Consider the following 21,001-nt stretch of genomic DNA (forward strand, 5'->3'; position numbering starts at 1 on the left):
CAAGAATGTGACATCCTCCCACCTTTTGATTTTACCTCGATAAAATGGGAAAATCAAAACAAAATTTATCAATAATCAAACAAAAATTCAAGTACAACTTTCACAAATATGAAAAGTAACTAATGCTCTAAAATTAATACTTACAAAGAAGGATTACACATCTAAACATTTTCTGCATTACATTCATACCATATCCAGATAACATGTTCCAATTGACAACTGTTAGGACAATTAAATTTCTAAAATACTGAAAAGAAACAAAAATTAGTATAGCAATTTAAAAATATGTAAGAGGTTTTACAGTTTTACGTCCATATCTAGTTTGATAGTTCATATCACTGTAACACTTATCCGCAGAGTTTTTTATGTTCATGGTGAAGTCACTAAACAAGTTAGGTCTATCAAGTTCGAGAGGATAAATACATTTCACAGGTCTTAGGAGTTCACCCGTTGCAGTTTTCACTTTGACAACACGTACTTCGTTGTCTTTCCCAGGATATAGTTCTACAACACGACCTATTGGCCAATCTATTCTCTTCTTGTTGTCGCTGCCGACAAACACCAAGTCATTTTTGTTGATAGTCCGAGTAGATCGTTTAGATGGTTTTTGCACTAGGATAGCTAAATATTCATCACGAAATCTTTTGCGGAAATGTTCTCTTAAGTTCTGCAAGAACTTGTATCTTTTTGTCAGATTAATGGTATCCAGGTAGTCTAAGTCAGGCACTCCGACGTCGTGCACATCTTGTAGAAACATTGAAGGAGTTAGTGCCGTAAGATCATTTGGATCTTCTGAAAGGTACGTAAGGGGTCTTGAGTTGATTACTGATTCGATATCACAAAGTATAGTCAACATTTCCTCATAAGAGACACAGGACGTGCCGAGAACATTTCTCAACATCTTCTTCACTGTTTGTACCAACCTCTCCCACCAACCGCCCCACCATGAAGCAGTTGGGGGATTAAACTTCCACTGTATTCTCATACTAGTTGAATTACATTCTATTTCTTTCCAATCTATCGATCTTAAAAGATTTTCAGTTCCAACGAAATTAGTGCCATTGTCGCTGTAAATAATACCTGGACGACCTCTTCTGGCAATAAATCTCCTTAATCCCAAGATGAACGCATTTGTTGATAAACTCTCTATCAGTTCAAGATGTATCGCGCGATAGACCGCGCAAGTAAAGAGCAAGATCCATGCCTTTTTTCCTTTTCTTAAATAAAGAGGACCGGCTACATCGACTCCGGTCACTTCAAACACCAGAGCATCTCGAACTCGATCTTCAGAAAGAGGTGCTGGAACAGTCTCTATATTCTTTGCGCTATATTTTCTACAGCGAACACACTTCATAAGAACTTTACGTACTGTTTTTCTTCCTCTCAGGACCCAGAATTTCTGTCGAATATTGGCTAGTACGAACTGCACACCAGCGTGGGATAGTCGCAAATGGTAATCTAAAATTAACCTATGAACTAAGTCATGATTTGAGGGCAATACAATTGGACAGAGAAAATTTTCTTCTTCCTCTCTTCTAGTAATCTGGGTCTTTAACCGAATAAGGCCATCTGAGTCAAGAAAGGTACAAAGGTTGCTAACTTTAAGTTCTTTGCCAAATGCTTCTATTTGTATTATCTTGCATATTTTCTTTTCTACAGTTTCTATTTCAGGGACCGTGAGTTCTCCTGATTGTTTAGAATCTGGTCTTCTGCAGTTGTTGATAAATCTGCATATCCAAGCAGTTATTCTTAACATTTTATGGTAAGATGAATATTTCTCAAAAAAATGTTCTACCCTTTGCGTATTTAGTGCAGAAATGACTGATTTCCTTTTTTCTGAATTTACTATTTCCATGTCCGGTATTTCCCTTTGTCTAGGCCATTCTTCCTGATTTTTCTTCAGCCAGTCGGGGCCCTCCCACCATCTAACTACTAAAAGTTGTTTAGCGGTGCAACCTCTTGATGGGAGGTCAGCTGGATTTTTTGTTCCAGCAATATGTTTCCACGTTTTTGGATCCGTCAGTTTCCTAATCTTCCTGACTCTGTTTTCCACAAAGACAGCCCAGACAATCTCTTCCCTTTGAATCCATGTCAAAACTGTTGTAGAATCTGTCCGAAAATGTGTTTCCATATTTTGCCATTGCAAACCATTTAAAACAGAAGAGCATAGTCTGGCACCTATTGTGGCAGCTATCAATTCCAGACGAGGGATCGTAATAGATTTTACGGGAGCTACTCTAGACTTCGATGCCAACAGATGAACTTCAACTCCAGAATTCGTCACAGTTCTCAAGAAAACTGCAGCAGCATACGCATTACTACTGGCATCACAGAATGTGTGAATGCTGCAGAACTTCCTATTGTCCTTGCTGGAATGTATCCAACGTAGGAGGGATATTTCTTTTAAGAGAAAAAGGCTTTTATACCAATTCACAAAATTTTGTTTTGTACTCTCGTCAACTTCAGTATCCCAAGAAATTCCTGTTTTCCATAGGTTCTGCAACAATACTTTAGGATACAAGAGAACAGGACTCACAATACCAATAGGATCAAATATTTTGTGTGTTACAGCGAGAATTGTTCTCTTCGTTATTATACCCATTTCAAAATCTTCTAGCCAATTCAGATTCAAAGTTAAATTATCTTTCTGACAGTTCCATAACAGACCCAATACGGGTGAAATAGTTTCCTGTTTCAGGTTATCTCCATTATGTAACCAACCTCGAAGATTAAACTTTCCTTCATTCATTATTTCTCGAGATTTTTCGATGAACTGAATCATCTCGGATTCTTTGTCAAAACTGGCAACAACGTTATCTACGTAGAAGATACGCAAGAGTTTAGCTATTATCTCCGTATCATATGAAGAATTTTTCACGTACTTTTGTAGATGGAATTCTATAACAGCTGCCAAAAGGAAAGGACTACTCTTAACCCCAAATACTACCCTAGTATGACGAAATATTTTCGTTTTCCTTTCTTCCACATCATTCCACCAGAAAAACCGAAGCCAGTCTCTATCTTGAGGCCTTACACTGATCTGTAAGAAAGCCTTTTCAATGTCTGCTATAGCAGCAAACTTGCCTTCCCGAAATCTCAACAAAAGAGATGGAATTAGTTCTATCAAATTTGGTCCACACTCCAAACACTGATTTAGAGAAGGAGACGATTGTTTCCTCGCAGACGCATCAAACACCGGTCGAATTGGTGTTGAGCTATTTTCTTTGATCACCGGTCTATGCGGTAAATAATGTCCAAAGTCAACCGCAATATTTTCTTTAACTTCTTCGATCACTCCTAAGTTACACCAGTCATTAAAAATTGCATTGTATGAAGAAAATAAATTTTGAGATAAAAGTTTCTGGGTGGTAGATTGTAGACGTTTCAACGCTAAATCCTTGTGGGTGGAGAGTGGTACATGATTCTCCGCCCACGGAAGTGCGACTTCATAACGCCCTTCTTCGTTTAGAGATACAGAATTTTCGAATTGCAATTTTGCTTGCAAATCCCTTTCCTCTCTAGCCTTTTTTGTAACTGGATCTGTTATTCCGATAACATCAAGCCTCCACAGTTCTGACAACGTGGCATCAGAAATATGTAAAGATAACGAAAGCGTGGAAAAGGAATTTTCTATTTCATAATTGTCAGTGTTCGCTTTCCCCATGACTGTCCACCCAAGTCTTGTACTTACAGCAACTAATCTTCCCCAAGGAAGAACTTCGATTTTACCTGTAAATAAATTTGCAGCAACATCTGCCCCTAACAACAAATTAATCTCTTGGGGGTTCTCCTGGAATAATCTGCAATTTCCATTTTCAAAAACATCACTGACGTAAATTCCTCTTCTTCTAAGTTCCCCAATCCAGTGTATATTTTTGATTTTAGGGACCGAAGAACATATTTTTCTTTCATCCAATACATTGATTTTGCAATTATACCATTTATCTACGCTACCCAATTTTATTCTATAACGTTTATGTTTTTCCGAAACTTCTATGCCGCCGAAAAGTCCGTGGGTTACACTTGTTCACCTAAGCTTCTTAATTGTAACCTTTCTGCTGCATACCTGCTTATGTATGAGTTTTGACTTCCGGTGTCAATTATCGCTCGAACAAATTGGTTATTCCCTCTTCCATATATGCGAACAATTAAAGTTTGCAAATATACTTCTGAACATCCTGCTTGATTTGAAAGTACTTTATTTTCTATCTGTTCGTCTTTTTTAATTTCCGAAACCTCGACAGAAGGATTTTGTTTATTACACATAATAGTTGCATGTTGTTTTTTACAAATAGAACAAGTTATTTTTGTTCTGCAGTTTTGAGCCAAATGGTGTAATTTTAGGCATTTATAGCAAGCACATTTTCTTTTTAAAATGTCCCTTTTTTCTTGTAATGATAAGCCGGAAACGAAACTACAGTCATAAGTCTTGTGAAATTGATTACAGAAGACACAGTTCATATTTTCCTCTCTGCATTCGGATTTTGTAAACAAATCTGTAGCGGTCGGAATCTTTGGTTTATTATGTCTATTTGAGAGACCATATGCGCTTTTCGTTGCAGGGGGGGAAGAAGACTGTCGCCGATCGGATACTTTTTGCTGTTGCGAAAGCGTTGACCTTGTGCGTTCGCGGGATGAAAGTTCTGCGTGTAAAAATGACATTAAATCTTTTATGTTATAATCTGTGCCAACATTTTGTGTTCTATGAAATTCAAGCGTTAATTCTGAAGGCAATAACTTCAAAATCATCGGACACAGCAAAGCACTGTAAGATTCCGATACAACATCTAACGCTTCGAGACATCTAATCTGTGTTTGTACTTTATCATACAAGTTACGAAATGTTTTTATGTCATTCGCATTTTTTAATGATTCAATATTCAGCAAATTATTCATGTGCGCATTAATAAGAATGTCTCTCCTTCCAAAACGGTCGTGTAAGATTTGAATTGCTGAATCATAATGTTTCGGCGATAACGGAAGTCCTTGAACGCAATTAGCAGCTGTTCCTCCTAAATACGCTTTCAGGTAATTAAATTTGTCTACTTTGTTCAATAATTCATTATTATGTATTGAGGACTCAAAACTATTCCAAAAAGTAAGCCATTGACTACTGTTCCCATAAAATACGGGAATCGAAAGTTTTGGTAATTTAACATTAGATGTGTCTTTTATATTTTGCTGTGTGTTCGGTGCATTTAAGTCATGATTAAGTTCCTTAATCCGTTTCTTAAGCCTAAATTTCCATAACGTTACCTTCTCACGATATTGTTCTGTAATTTCGAATTCATTTTCGAATTCATCTACACTCAGAATTGGTTCAACTTCTACATCGGCATTAGCTAGTGTTTCGGCTTTAGCATTAAGCTGTTCTAACAATTCTTCGAGCTCATTAATACTACCTTCAGATTTATTTAATTCACTTTCGATTTTCTTAAATAGTTTTGTAACGGCAGTTCTTAAGATACTTCTTTTCTTTTTTAATTTATCTACTTCAGCCATTATCTTTCTTTTCAAACATTTACACAAAAAATATACGTCTCATGAAAAACAAATATTTAACTCTTACTTAGAAAACAAAATTATTCTTTTGCTGAATACTTCAAGAACAAGTATTAAAATCTTCAATTTTAATATTCAGCTTTTGAATTCACTTTATTAGAACTTTTCAAAAAACCTGGCGTCCCTGTTCGGGCGCCATAAAAATGTTGCATCAGGTTCTTCTATTTACAATAAAATTAATGTAAAATTCCTTACCTGCTGCATCTTCAGTGTTCTCGACGCCAGGCTTCTAATAATCACGTTTTCCAGTAAGAGTTTCTATTACAATTAGCAGGCCATCTTTTCTTTTAATTATTTATTGAAATAAAAAGCTAATATACACTATTTACAAGGTAGGTGATAACTATTTTAAGACAGTACATTTTTAGTTCTGAGTCTTTACGCTCCTCTGAGCGGTTCCAATCTCTACTGCTACTCGGAACTTAATTACAGCAAAAGTAAAGGAAGAGATGCCCGCCACCTAGTGGCAAGAATGTGACATCAACTATCCCATGATCTAATTTGTAAATCATATTGCTAAACAAGTTTTGGTCATATAGATTTTTTAGTATTTTAAAAATGTCTGCATATTATTTGGTGTGCATACGCTTGTTTTTTTTTTAAGGAAAATTTATTTTATTTGTTTTTATTTACCTGAAAATCTACTTTAATCCTCTCGCTGCATATCCCACAATTTCCACGGGCAACATAGAATAGCAAATTTTGTGCAACCTATGATTTTCACAGGGGATGCCTTTTTTCCATTCATTTAACTGGGTAACACGCTGTTTTCCTGTTCATGGTTTTATTTCGGCTGGTGTTTAATTGTTTATTCAACTCTGGGTTAACAAATGACATTAGTTGAGCATATTTCTGCGAAATATACAAGCATGTTTTCTACCATTGAGTGCTCTTTTCATAGCTCAAAGATATCTGTAGTTCAACTCTCAATCCCATAGACTAACTGCTTGGCATTTTGCTTGCGATATATCCTCAAATCCCATCTAGAAAGAGCCTTGTAGACGGTGTGCTGTTTGTTGCTAAAAACAGAAACTGGCAAAAGAGTTTGGAAGGGAAAGCAAATTTGGTACGAAAATTTCAAGGTAGGATTTTGCCTCGAGCCTTGCTTCAAAACATTTCTAATAAATCTTTTGTAAGTATTTTGCATATTTTCATTAGTATATACATTTTAACTGTGTATTTCATAAAAAAATCCTAATTTAACCAAATCTATTTTCAAAATTTTGCTTTTGTAAGATTATTCTTCAATTTCAATTTTCTGATAACCTTTATTTATGATCTAATTCTATATTGGGGGGGGGGAACTCTTTTACAAAAGTTTTTTGTATATTTTAATATAATATATGTGTAGATTTGAAATGTATAATATAAATAATATGCAATTTTGGAACCTATTTTGATTTAAAAAAAAAAAAAAAAAACGGAAGGTTACACAGCATGAGGGTTAGTGACAGATTGTATTCAAATTGCCTGTTTTTTTGGCCTACTTTCTTTCACAATATAAATAATAGAAGTGGTATACGATTTGAATGCTTTTACAAATTAAAATATTTAAAAATTTCAGTTTGTTTTCAGGGTGTTAATCTTAGTATGAAGAGGTGTTTAATGTTGGTAGATATCAACATGATACAATGGGTTTACTTGGAAGATATTGTTGATGAACATGTTAAATTGAAAACATTAATAACCTATTTTTTGTTGAGAAGAAATCTTTTTTTCAGATAATTTCTTATACCTTACCTTCTTTTTAAGACTATATATTTCCAGAGAACATAATAAGATGGGAAGCATATTCAGATTAATTTGGAGCATGTTCATATTGCAGTGTGTTATTGTTCAGATTATTCACTATATCATTTGCTGAATTATAATATTGACAAAATCATTCTTTATTACCTGCTATTACTATTTATGTATTTTATAGCGTGTGTGGGGAATTTTAAAATTGCTGCTATGTGCTGGAAGTTGGAAGAGAGGTAATAATAATTAATAGGAATCTTAATAGGATGCGCTTTTTTAGGGTTGTGTTTATTTTCATTAATTGAATGTTTTAAAGATGTTGCATTTTTGTTAATACTTTTATGCAGGAGAAGATTTGGAATTAACTGTCAAAATGAAATTCTTTACTAATGTTAAGAAAAAATTGCAATTAGTAAATTAGTACTAATTAGTTTTCCATTTTTATAGCGGTACAAATGCATCTTTGCTTTTGCGCATTCTGAATAATTTAAACTTTTAAATTCGTATGAATAATACATATTTTGAATATTTCTGATGTTACTAAAGCCTTTTATTAGTCTATATTTTCGTTTAAGATGCTCCAATCACATTTGAGATGAACCTTAGACAGCTGCCCCTCATGTATTTTGCTTATCCACTTGTTTTATCTTTGCCACAGTATTCTATCTATAAAAAATAAATTGGTGACATGCTAACTGACTCTTTTTCTTCTACGTTATAGATGTTATATCTAAAAAAATTAATATTGTCTTGTAAAAAGCCAGTTAAGTTAATGAATGAGTGGTAAATTTGCTGAACACCTGTAGTTTAACTGACTTTAAATCTCAATGCATGGGCTGATGTCATAAGAGTTTTCTGATTTTTAGCTAGTGCAGTTTGAATACCCAGTTTCTGTTGAAGGTCCTTCATAGAGAGATGTTTTCTCTTTGGCAAATAGTCTTCATTTTTTTAGGATTATCTAAAATATAATCAAATTGTGAGAATTATATTGCATTAGGTCATAACTTAATCTTTATATTTCTCGTCCACATAAAAAATTTGCAGTGCTGTGCTTCTAGATTCTTTGATAAATTTCTGACATATAAATGTTGAATTTTGTAGAAAATTTTGAATAACTTCTTCAAAATATTAACTTAGAATTATATAAAATATTTGATCTTGTATCTGTTAAACCAACATAGTTTTTAACTCTGTTGGTTTAACAGATACAGAGTTAAATAGAACCATTTCATTTCATTTCACTATAGAACCATTTCATAAACCAACAGAGTTAAAAACTCTGTTGGTTTATGAAACGGTTCTATAGTGCAAATAATGTAAATCTAATTTAATCATCTTGTAACTACATCTGTGTCAAAACCTTGCTTAATTTAAAATCACAGTACTGTTTAAATATGTAAAATGATATAGTTGAAATTTATGTATTTTGAACTGAAAATATCTGAATTTAAGGAATTTATGTTATATCATCAGTTGTATTATTGTTTCAATGTTAGAAGGATAATAAAATTTAACAAGTTCACATATTTTCTCTTAAATGGAAAGTTTTATTTAATATATATATATATATATATATATATATATATATACTGCTCGACAATGAAAATGCAACACCAAGAAGGAATGGTCAGAAAGTGATGAAATTTGGAAAAAAGACAGAGGCAGCAAACAGCAATAAGAGATCTTTATTTCAAAATGATAGTCAGAACGGCGTCGGCTCAGTAGGATGTAGAACCACCGCAGACAGCGATGCATAAAGAAACACGTCTAGGCATAGAGTCAATAAGAGTGTGTATGGTGTCCTGAGGGATGGCTCTCCATTCCATTTCAACTATTTGCCACAGTTAGTCTTCTGAACGAAGCAGGGACAGAGTCTGCAAACTACATCCAATCACATCCCACACATGTTCGATTGGTGACAGGTCAGGAGAGTACGGTCTCCAGGGAAGCATCTGTATACCATGCAGAGCATGTTGGCAAGATGCGAGCACTGTGCGGTCAGATATCTTGCACATGCTGCAGAATTGCAGTACAATTGCGGTGACTTGCGGGACTGCCACAGCTTGTCGGTGGATGTGTCAATCCACATGTGCTGACGTCACTCTGGCTGCACCTGTACCCCTCCTTCTTCCCCTATTTCCTTGTTCCAACCATGTTTCCCATAGCCAATGCCAATGCACCATGCTCTCATCCATGTGGGTATCAGCTGCGATTTGACATAAGGTCCAATCCACCCTTCTCAGTCCGATCAACATACCCCTTGTAAAATCGTAAATCTGTGCCTTCGTTAATCGAAGTGCCTTAGTTGACGGCTGCCTGGCATTCTCTCCTATTACACATATTCTCCGGGACAAAAGCCAACTTTCTTTGATAATTCGTCTGGCAGAAATAACGACACGAATATTGCCTATTCTGCACGTTCCTTCCCTTATATCTTACTTCACATGCAGCGGAGAGCTGCACATTTCACATCATTTGCATGACTCAGTGATGTGAGTCTACTCTAAAATTTGCATAAATTTCTGACCACTTCTTCCTGGTGTTGCATTTTCAATGTCGAGCAGTGTATATATATATATACACACATAAAAGTTAAAAAAATAAAAAATGGAGAAGTTTATTTTTAAGTCGACAAGGGAAGGATGAGAGGTGAAATAGTTGACACCTCATTTTTCACATGAAAGATGCTAAGATTCTAGTCCTTTCCCTCTTAGACTCTTTTTCCCCCCCCCTTGCTTTTCAGCCGTACTTTCTAAACTATTAAAATGGGAAATTATGCATCACTTTTTGCTTTCTTTAACTATTCTTATGACTGTTTCAACAACATTGCTGAACAATTTCCTTTTATTAATTTTTTTATTATATAATTCTTAGATTTATTGCATCTGCATTACACACATTTGAAAATATTAGGAATGCATACATGCATTCAAATAAATTGTTACTTTTAATTTTTCATTCAAGGAAAGTATAAGCAAATTGTAATATTGTAGCATGAGCATGCTCTAATGTTTTTGTTATGGGAAAGTATTTTGTAAAGTTAATGAATGAAGGTAATGAGTACATGAATTTTTGCTTTGAAAAGTAAGGAACTAAAATTAAATAGGAAAGAATTAATTAAAAATAATTTTGTTATTTATATAATTTATGATAATTTTAGTAGTATGTGTAGATATTCAAATAGCCTTTATCAGTCAGATGTGTGCAAGAAAACTACTGAAGTAGGCTGTCTTTGTGTATTATTAGGAACAATAAGAAAGAAAAAGGAACAGCCTCAGCAGGCATGCTGTACATATAGCTATGCACATTATTGATTGCAAAAGTTTGTATTAAAAAAAAAAAAAGCGCTAAGCATTGCAGGAAAGTTTGTGGTGTTATGTCATATACCAAATGATCTTTTTTCGAAATGCACTCAGTATGTTTGTAACTAGTTAAAAAAGCAAACTGGAAATGTTCATGAAAATCCATGTCTTTGGTAGTATCTGTGTAAAATGAAGTGTAAAATTTAATGTTATTTTTAAACCCAGTTATTGCTTTTGTTGTAGTTTCTTCAACACTATTTTTGTCATAAATTTGTTGTGTGGGTGTATATATATGTAAGGTATAATGAAATGCAATGGTTGCTTTAAGATGTAATTGGCTACCTCAAAATTAACTATTCTAGATTTGGTGCTTCCCCCTAAGTTCATCTGTTCTCCCAAATTCGAGATCTTTCCAAATTATATAACACTGCTTAAAAAAGGTAACTAAAAGTAAAATTAACCAATCACGGCTTTGATTCACATATGCATCTATATGCATAGATGCATATGTGAATCAAATAAATACAGCTTCAGGAGGAACTACGTTCCATTTCTTCCTGCCTTCTATGCAAACAACTCTGCGCCACTTATGCTTTCGTACCTGAAATGACATAGTCCTTGGTCTGTATATATAAGAAGTTCAAATATGATTGAAAAATAATTTGTCTGCCAAAGAGGTGATTTGAAATGTGTAAAAATAAAGATAGTGATTTGCTATAATTGGTTTTGTTAACGTCGTCTTCATTCCTTCACCTATGTCTTAAAATATCACACACACTATATATAGTATCACAAATTTTTAATTTAAAACAAGATTGTTCCAGTATTATTTCCATGCAAAATGTTGCTGACAATCAATTATAGACAAAAGTTAGAAATTTAGAACCATATATGCAAAGATACGAAAGAAATGCAATTCAAAACCAGTAAAATCCAAAATTCACTATAAATATGTAAAAAGTCAACCAATAGTCACCAAACCAGAAGAATTACAGATATGGGGAATAAAAAATTACAAAAAATATTTAGGAAGAGGAATACAATCAAAATGTCATTCAACATTATCAAGAGGAAGAAGATCAAATTCAATTGAACCCCTCTCCCCTCCCAGGAAAACCACTGCATTTTCGTTTATCCGAAATTTAATTATAACAATTCACCTGAAGATTTTGAACTCCTTGATACAGAGGAATTCTAAAAAGTAAGAAATTTAGAACAAAAATGAAATACAAATATACAAAAGTGAATCCATATATAAAAAATTCCAATGTCCAATAAAGTAAATGAAGTTAGACACTTTTTACTGACTTTCAAACTCCAATTAAAGTGTAGAAATATGAAATATGCATAAAATTAACAGAGAACATTGAAATCAGAACTTAACCAAGAGTGAACAAAGACTAAAAAATATAAATTTAAAACCAGATGCTTAGGGCTGACAGTTTGGCTTCATTGGTTAAACAAATTGACGAAGGCAAGTTAGAAATCCACAAAAGCTGAATTAAAAGTTATTTTTAAATTTAGAAAGCATGATAATAAAGTGAGAAAGAAGAAGGAAGATAGGAAACAAAGGTTAGTAAGGAATAGTCTTCACATGGGCTTTTCATAATGACTTAGAAGAAAGTAGGCCCTCTGTTAATAAAAGTGTAGTCAAGAAAAACTGTACATTAATACAAATATGCTCTATAAAATCCTTTAAAATATCCTTCTCTATTTGAGCTTTCAGATTAAAAATTCATTACTTTAAATTTTATAGGATGTAGACTACTCCAACTTTTTTTATTTTCTTAGAAAATTTTAGTAAGGAGAAGAATTTCTTAAGAGGTATGGGCCTATAAGGTAGTCGTCAACAATACCCGCCCACACATTCACAGAGAAGCGGCTTTGGATTGCATGTGAACGTATGCCGTGTGGATTATGAGTTGCCCACACGTGCACGTTGTGGCTATTGAAGATGCCTTCCTGTGTTCGTCCGTGAATAGCACATCCGATGGGAAATCCGCCTGTGCCACACACTGCTGCAAGAACCAGCGACAGAAATGAACTCGAAGAGGGTAATCTGTCTCTGCAAAATGGGTGTAAACCATTTTCATGCAATACTCTTAAAACAGTGAAATGAGTCAGCTGCAGACGACATGCAGTAGCTCTTGTACTTGTCTGAGGTGATTCATGTACAATGTTCAAGATGGAATCTTCAATGTGAGGTTGTCGTGCACTTCTTCTTCCACTCCTAGTGTCAGAGGTGGCTTCAAATGACCCGTTTTCAGAGACCGATGCAGCCACTGCTCTGCCGTTCCCATTAGCAGCACCATACATGAGATGCATGTCAGCTTTTTTCCTGTGCGTAAACTCGCCAATCACACTCGACATCAGAGTTGCGAATGATCCTCTGATGCATCAGATCGTGGTTTGTCTGACTTATTACCACCCTCTACTGCTGCATTGCCAGTGAATCACAGCTGTAGTTCCTATTACTGTTAGTGTTCCCTTTTTTGAACATTTATTGTGAATACTGTATTGCTGCAAAGAAGCACTTTGCATTGATTTTGTACATAAACACATTTTCCTCTTGTGTTGTTTTTTTTGCATTCCTGCCTTAACCCGTCACTTTAGACCCTACATTCCTATACAAAAAATGCATGTTTTAGCAAGCTTCTTCACCCCTCCAAGTTTTCCCCATGATCTATGAAACTCCCTGTATTTTACCCTTAATACATGTTTTAAAGTTTTAATGTTCAACTGCATTTTTTTCAATTGTCCAAATTTTATTGATACTAGAAAAAACATGTTCTATTGCTGCATTTGTTCCTGTAAGGGAGAGTGTGTGTTCTACAATTTTCAAAATATTTTCATAAGGAATATTATTCTGTTTAAAATGAAGGAATAACTCCATCCATTTTTTGTCTGTTTCCACATTTTCAGACAACGAACATTTAATTTTTTCTTCAGTAATGTATATTTTTAAAAATGACACCTTATCAAAAAGATCATTTTCGCAAATATTATTTTTCAGAAAATGGTTACTAATATGTTAAAAGATTTTTCCACATAATCCAATAAAATCTTCTGTTTTAATGTCACCCAATGAAAATTTTTAATATCCTCAAATTAAACTGTCTTTTCTTCAAGATATTCCAAGCAGTTATTATAAAAATTTCTGACTTCTTTCGGAAAATCAGGTCGTTTAATGGCACCTTGTTCTTCCAATCTAGTGATGTCCTTTCGAATAACTAAACGTAATCATTATCAATTCTTTCGTGCAATTTTGTTTTTAAATTATTGATTTCATTTGACACTTCTGTAATTAAAATGTTGTCCCCTTCAATAATTTTCACAGCATTGTGAAATAGAATAGCTTGGTTGTGGATGAACTGATGCCAAATTTGTGATGTGTCATTTTCAAAAAAGAGCTGCAATATTCTTGGACATTTATCTTGTGATAAAAAGTATGATTTTAATGCTTCATATAATTGAAAAATATTTTCTACAGCTGGTAAAAGAGCTAGCCATTGTGTTTCGCTGTAACCAATAATTCTTTTATATTCGATTTCTGTGCTTTCACAAAAATTCTTCAAACTTTCATCACGCACAGTGTATATATATATATAAATATGAATAAGTTTTTGCATTAATATTTTCAAGATCCACTGGAAGTAAGTCAGATGCTGTTTGAATAGTACTGTGTAGAATGTGTGCTGCACTACCTACCCCAACAATTTATTGGTTCAAATGTTCGTTAAGTTTCACAAAAATGTTATTGATGCCTCTTCTAGCTTTTCCGCCAAAATTCGCGTTATTGTTATCCTCACAATAGGCACTAATTTTACTGTTCAAATTATTATTTTTTAAAATAGTATTTATTGAATCAAAAATTATTTGTGAAGTTTCACCCGGCAATGATACAAAATCTAATATTTCTAATTTTAATTCTTGTTTGTGGATCAAAAAGTCGAACAGTTGTGGGAAATAATATTAAATCATTATTGTTGGAAGCATCATAATATATGGATATAAATGTGCATTTATCTAATTCTTTCTGCAATTGTCAAAACGAATATAGTGAAAAAAAATTACTAATAATTACTTCGGTTTTTGTCCTTGCATATGAAAATTTTTTGTCGTACAATATTTTGACCATTTGTGACATACAATCAATTGATCTGAAACTTTGATTGTGGTTTATGGTGTGAAAAGCAAAACACCCTTCAGCTAATGCTAGTTGTTCCTCCATTAACAATACATATTCATTGACGAGACGTAACGTTAATGATCGAACACCACCGAGTAAATCTAACTTGTTACATTGCCTAATTTAGTTTACTCTGCATGCATTTTATGTGTTTTTTATTTATGTATTTTTTATTTCTTTATATTTTCTATAATAATTAATAAATAATAGGTAATATATTTTTACGGTACATTTAAAATAAGAAATGCAGATGTTTTCTAAAAAGCGGGACATTTTTAAAGATCGGCAAGGAGAGGGACAATCCTCCAAATAGCGGGACTGTCCCGCCAAAATTGGGATGTGTGGTCACTTTACTCTATTAGTAAGCTAATTGTGATGAAAATGAAGAAAAATTTGCTGGCCTATTTCCAAAAGCTGCTAAACAAGGAAAGTGGCATTTTAGTGCAGCATATAATAACATCCATGCCAAAGAATGGACAAGTGTCGCTACACTGGTTGTGTCACTCTAGATCATTGGATGCTGCATATTATAACCCTTGTTGGCAGGGTAAGATTAAGATCCTGAGCTCTTAAAAGATTTTGGTGTTATGCTAGTGTTTATGCTAGTGTTTCTTCATATCTTCTCTCTCTCTCAATTTTGGTTTAGCTGCACCATGCATTCTATGGTAAAACTGGTGAAGGAAGATATTTTGGTGCATGCTTTCCTAAATATATAAGGACCTTTTTGTGATGCCCTCTTTCCTTGATGCCTTAACCATGTGCTTATATTTCTTAATAGTTAATCCAACCGTGCTTGTTAGTTGTTTTGTAACTCTGGTAGTAGTTGAGTTTAGTTATTAGAGATAGGAAAAAATTTAATGATAAAAATTGAAACCTACAATTCTTCCAAATTATATATTGAAGTAAGAACTGAGTATGAAGCATAGAAAAGAAGTTTATTATTGATAAAGATCTCAAAGAACAAATTCAATAGGAGGCAAATTTTTGGAAAGTGCTTATAGAACTGATATTTAATATTATATTTATGCTGTCAAAATGTGTTAGCTTTTTATGAGCAAAATGAAGATATAAATGCTAATTATAATAACAATTTTTTGTTGCAGGTTAAAGTAAATATTACAATCTAATGAAACAAGTTTTTGAAATGTCAGTAGGAAAAGCATGATATTTGAGCCATACCATACAGAAATAATTAATTTAGTGGGCATAATTTAGAGCAAATTTTAGTGAAGCAGACAAATGCCTCTCCCTTTTGTTAATTCATGTTTTAAGACATGTTCATATTGCAAGAGGTAATAATTTATAACTAAAGGTATAATTTTATAACTAAAGAAGCATTTCTAAGATATTGTGCTGTAAATTATCATTCTTAAAAGGATTGAAAGGACTAATTCTCAGTTCCTTGAATGAAAACAAAATTTCAGTTAAAAAGTATTACACAGTCAAAAGCAGAATATGTACACTGTTCGTCTCAACTTAAACCTCATTATTAATGATGCTGTAGGTAGCAGTAAAGAAACAATATCATTTTTGATACATTAAAAAGTATTATATGTTTACTATGTAGGAAAAGTATAAACCAGTGGAATTTGCAAACAAATTTTACAACCAAACCAGAAATCTAAACCCGACTCATTGTTCAAATAGAATTACCTTGCTAAATGCAGTAAAACTATGCTATAGTGACATTCTGAAATCCACCATAAAAGCAATAAAGAAGAGGAATGGGAATTAGTGCTGCAGATAAGAAAATAGCCAATTTTAAATTTTGTGTTATTTGTACAGTTATGCTATTAAAAGAAACACATTACATTTAAAAAATGTTACAGAAAACTATTTGTCTAGATGAGCACCTAGATTGAGCATAAAAAGAAACTTTATTTATGCAGAAAACAAATTTGAACTTTATTTTACCAGAATTGAAATAAATGGCCAAAAAATGATATACTATTTTAGAATTTCTAATGAGGGGTAAAATAAGATAAAATGTCATTTTCACAAGTTTTGGACACATCATAAATTTTAATCCCATGAAGAATATTTTAAAATGAATGCAGAGTTCTAGACATTATTTTAGTGTGAATAAATTATCGATAATTGGCGTATCAAATGTTAGAGATTTGATTTTTTAGAACCTTATTATATAATTCATGCTAAGGAAATTGAATTAATATTAAAATGTGACAGTTTAATAGGTATTTATTCTGTAATATTGTTCCAAGAATTTATTTGACAACATAAGTTAAAGGTATGTTGCACTTCGAGGTCAGCTATACTGCAGCCTTAATTAAAACATATTTTTTGTGCTATTCTACTATTTGCTACTTATATATATATTTTAAAAATTATTTATGTTGCAATGACATGTGATAGCTAGTGTATCTATTATCCTTAAAAGCTTTAAAAAAATTGATACATGCATATATAATATACAAAAATCTTCTCATATATATATATGTATTTCTTTTGTATTCTTTGAGTTTTTGCATGCTGAGCTTTCATTGAGCTAATTCTTTATTGAATATACTCTTACTAATATTTTCTTAGTGCTGAGAAATTAATGTATTATAAGAATGCAGATATATACATTAATATATAATAATAATGACAACAGGGATTAATGTATACTGGAACTTGTTTTAGTGTGGTCCTTTTTTTTGTGCAATTATGCAGTCCCTATTCACAACAAAAACAAAAAAAAAAAAAAAAAAAAAAAAAAAAACTTTAATTGTGTAGTGAAAACTATTTTTTATAGCTACATTCAAACCTGTTTTTATGTGGTGAATAGAAACCATATAATCACACACACACATTGGAAGTAGTAACTGTAATTAGCTTGTTTGATGTATATCCAAAAGTAATATTAGTACATAATTTCTTATGTGCATTTTAATCTCTTTAAGTTTTTTCTTTAAATGCTTTTCTTAGAATTGGTATTACACACTGCATAATTTTCTGTTCTTGATTTTCAAAAGATAAAAATTAGTAGAAAAAGGAGAAACCACATGACTAAAAGTGGTATAATAATCACTGTTACTTATTATTATTTATACCACTTTTAGTTATGTAGACTTTACGGATGCACTGTATATATGTGTGTGTGTGTGCAAGATAAAAAATATCTGAACCAAAATTATAAATTAACAGTATTCCTTAATTCCCCTTTTTATTCTAAAAACAGTAATAACTTTTCTGTGCTGTATCATTTTTAATCAGTCTGTCTTACATGGCTTGAATAATGTTGATGATGTAGCTAATTCAAAACTTGAACTTAAAATTTCTAAACTGTAACCTTTCTAATTCAAACCAATACCTTCTCTTGGTCAGCCTCCATACTGGTTAATTGCGCACTTTCGCTTCAGCTCTCTTGCAGTTAAAGATGCTACTTAGATCACTGACGCACCATTTCTCCTCTGCTAGCTATTGTCTGCGGTTCTAAAATGTGATATTCTCTATTATGTTGTGGGGTGCATACTGAGCCCATGATTATGTGTGACGAAAAAATATGTTTCAATAATTAGTTCATGCCCAGCAATAAAAATTATGTTCTATTAGGCCACATCTGTCTACAGGTCTCTCCTTCGAGTGTCATCTTTTCTAACTATGCTGTAAAGTCTGTCCAAATTATAAATAACCATCTTAAAGGCAATTCTATTTTTACTGTACCTTATTTAAAACAGATTTACAAAAATGATAAAAAATATTTATATATAACTTGTTGCTGAAATAAATCCAAAGTAATTGTCTTATAAGATTACCATATAAACTGTCAGCATAATGCACTTATTTAAATATGCTTGATTTAGAAATTTTAATGAACTGCAACACAGCTGATTAATTGCTTCAAGTTACCAAACTGAACTTTTCACAGAATGGTAAATATTTTAAAGTTTTACACCTAATTTATAACCTAATGTATCATTTTATTTCTATATTGATGTATTATCATAATAAGTAACTTGAATTAATAATTTATCATTATTACTGTGATATAAATAATATCATCAAAGTAGCATCTTTAACTGCAAGAGAGCTGAAGCGAAAGTGTGCAAATAACCAGTATAAAGGCTGACCAAGAGAAGATATTGGTTTGAATTAGAAAGGTTACAGTTTAGAAATTTTAAGTTCAAGTTTTGAATTAGCTACATCATCAGCATTATTCAAGTCATGTAAGACAGTCTGATTAAAAATGATACAGCACAGAAAAGTTATTACTGTTTTTAGAATAGAAAGGGGAATTAAGGAATACTGTTAATTTATAATTTTGGTTCAGATATTTTTTATCTTGCACACACACACATATATACAGTGCATCCGTAAAGTCATGGTGCACGTTTGATCGGTCACAGGAAGGCAACAAAACAAGATAGAAATGTGAAATTTTCACCAAACAAAAGGAAAACTTACTAAGTTTCTGTAGTATGATGTGCAAGCATGTGTGCACACAGGTGGTGATGCAACACTGCAAAATGCAAAGCAGCAGATCAGCCCATCCACGCCCACGCTAGTCGAGATGTGGGCTGTACAGAGGAAAGTTCAGTGTGTTCTGTTGCTTGCCAAATTCAAAGATATTCACATTGCCAAGTGCAATGTGAATATCTTCGCGTGTACAACAAACTGCCAGTACATAGGAATAACATTAATCTGTGAGAATAGTTTAAGGATACCGGTAGTTTCTTAGACAAGCCCCGTTTTGGCAGACCATCGGTCAGTGATGAGTCTATATGGAAGAGTACCTAAGAAGCCCTTACAAACTGCAGCTGTTGCATGCTATCAAACCAATGGATAAACTCAAACGATTCATGTTTGCTACAGATATGCTTCATGAGATCGACAATGATAACCGATTTCTGCAAAAGATTGGGTTTAGCGATGAGGCGACATTCCATATTAGTGGACATGTTCATCGCCATAACATCTGAATATGGGCTGCTGAAAAATCCTCATGCCTACGTAGAGTACGAAAGTAACAGCCCTAAAGTGAATGTATAGTGTGGTCAGATGCATGATAAAGTGATAGAACCATTTTTCTTTGCGGAGTAGATTGTAATGGCATGGATGGAGCCCACATCGAAATGCACTGAATAGGTATGAAATTTTAAGAGGTTTTCTTTTGTTTGGTGAAAATTTCACATTTCTAGCTTGTTTTGTTGCTTTCCTGTGACCGATCAAAGTGCACCATGACTTTACAGATGCATTATATATAATACAAAAAGGACTTTGCAATATTGATGTTGTAAAACGTAGAAGGTTCTGTAATGAATAGCCTAGGCAGATTAACCTTTTGACACGCGGTGGTCGCACCTTGAAACCAACCAATTTTCGAAATTTTTCCCACTCTTGTTTCCCAAATGTTTGGGTGAAAACCGATTGATTACTTATCTTTTACCTCTAAATAACGCAAAATTACTGCAGAACTATACATTTTTTAGGTCTTAGTATTTTAAATCGGATGCCTTTTAAAATTCATTTTCAGTGAGACAAAATAACTTCCTTTTATTTATATTAATAACTTTAATTTTCAAAAATCTTTTATAGCACATCATTATTTCTATCATAAACAATAAAAATACAGCAATAATTAAACTGCATATATAAACAACCTGTGTATATTTATGGTATTCCCTTTGTGGTTTCAGGGCGCGACCACTGCCCCACTAGAGCATTACGTTACAATGCTCACATTTCCCTTAGAGGCTCTGTGGTCGCACCCTGAAACCACTGCTCTTTACAGTGGTGTTTGCTGCTTTCAAATAGAAATGTTTATTTTCACCCGGGTATAGATAAGGGGTTTTGAAACCACAGAGTTATTGTATTACCAAACAATACATGCACCTGCCCTATAAAATATTTTTCATTTCCAGAGATTTTTCTCTGCGTTCAACATGCTTGCTCTGTATGCTAGTACTGTGATTTTCTAAATTATTTTGTGTGGTTCCAAAAAATTGCAAATATATTTTTGAATAATTTAAAATAGAAATCATGCAAAAATTTAATTAAATTTAAAATATTTTATTTTCTACTGTTGAGATTCAAAATGCCTCGTAGAGGGTTAGAAATAGCTGATGCATTAGCGTTACTTGAAGAATTACCTTCAGATCCAGAATCAGTGGTCTCTGAGGATGAAAGTGACGGAGAAGGAAATACTCCTTTACCCCCCTTCCCTCCTGCTTATGGAAATATAGAAGATGAAAGTGATGATCAGTCA

At 33.0% G+C, this 21,001-nt stretch overlaps 1 protein-coding gene across 1 annotated transcript in view; it reads left to right on the forward strand.

Moving 5' to 3' along the window:
- The window catches only part of LOC118195958 (midasin), a 589,327-nt gene that overhangs the window by 178,105 nt on the left and 390,221 nt on the right, over positions 1-21,001 (forward strand). The window lies entirely within an intron of this gene.

Source organism: Stegodyphus dumicola, chromosome 9 (assembly GCF_044657685.1).
Source record: "Stegodyphus dumicola isolate Sdum_Otavi_A_Nest chromosome 9, ASM4465768v1".
Taxonomy (NCBI): domain Eukaryota; kingdom Metazoa; phylum Arthropoda; class Arachnida; order Araneae; family Eresidae; genus Stegodyphus; species Stegodyphus dumicola.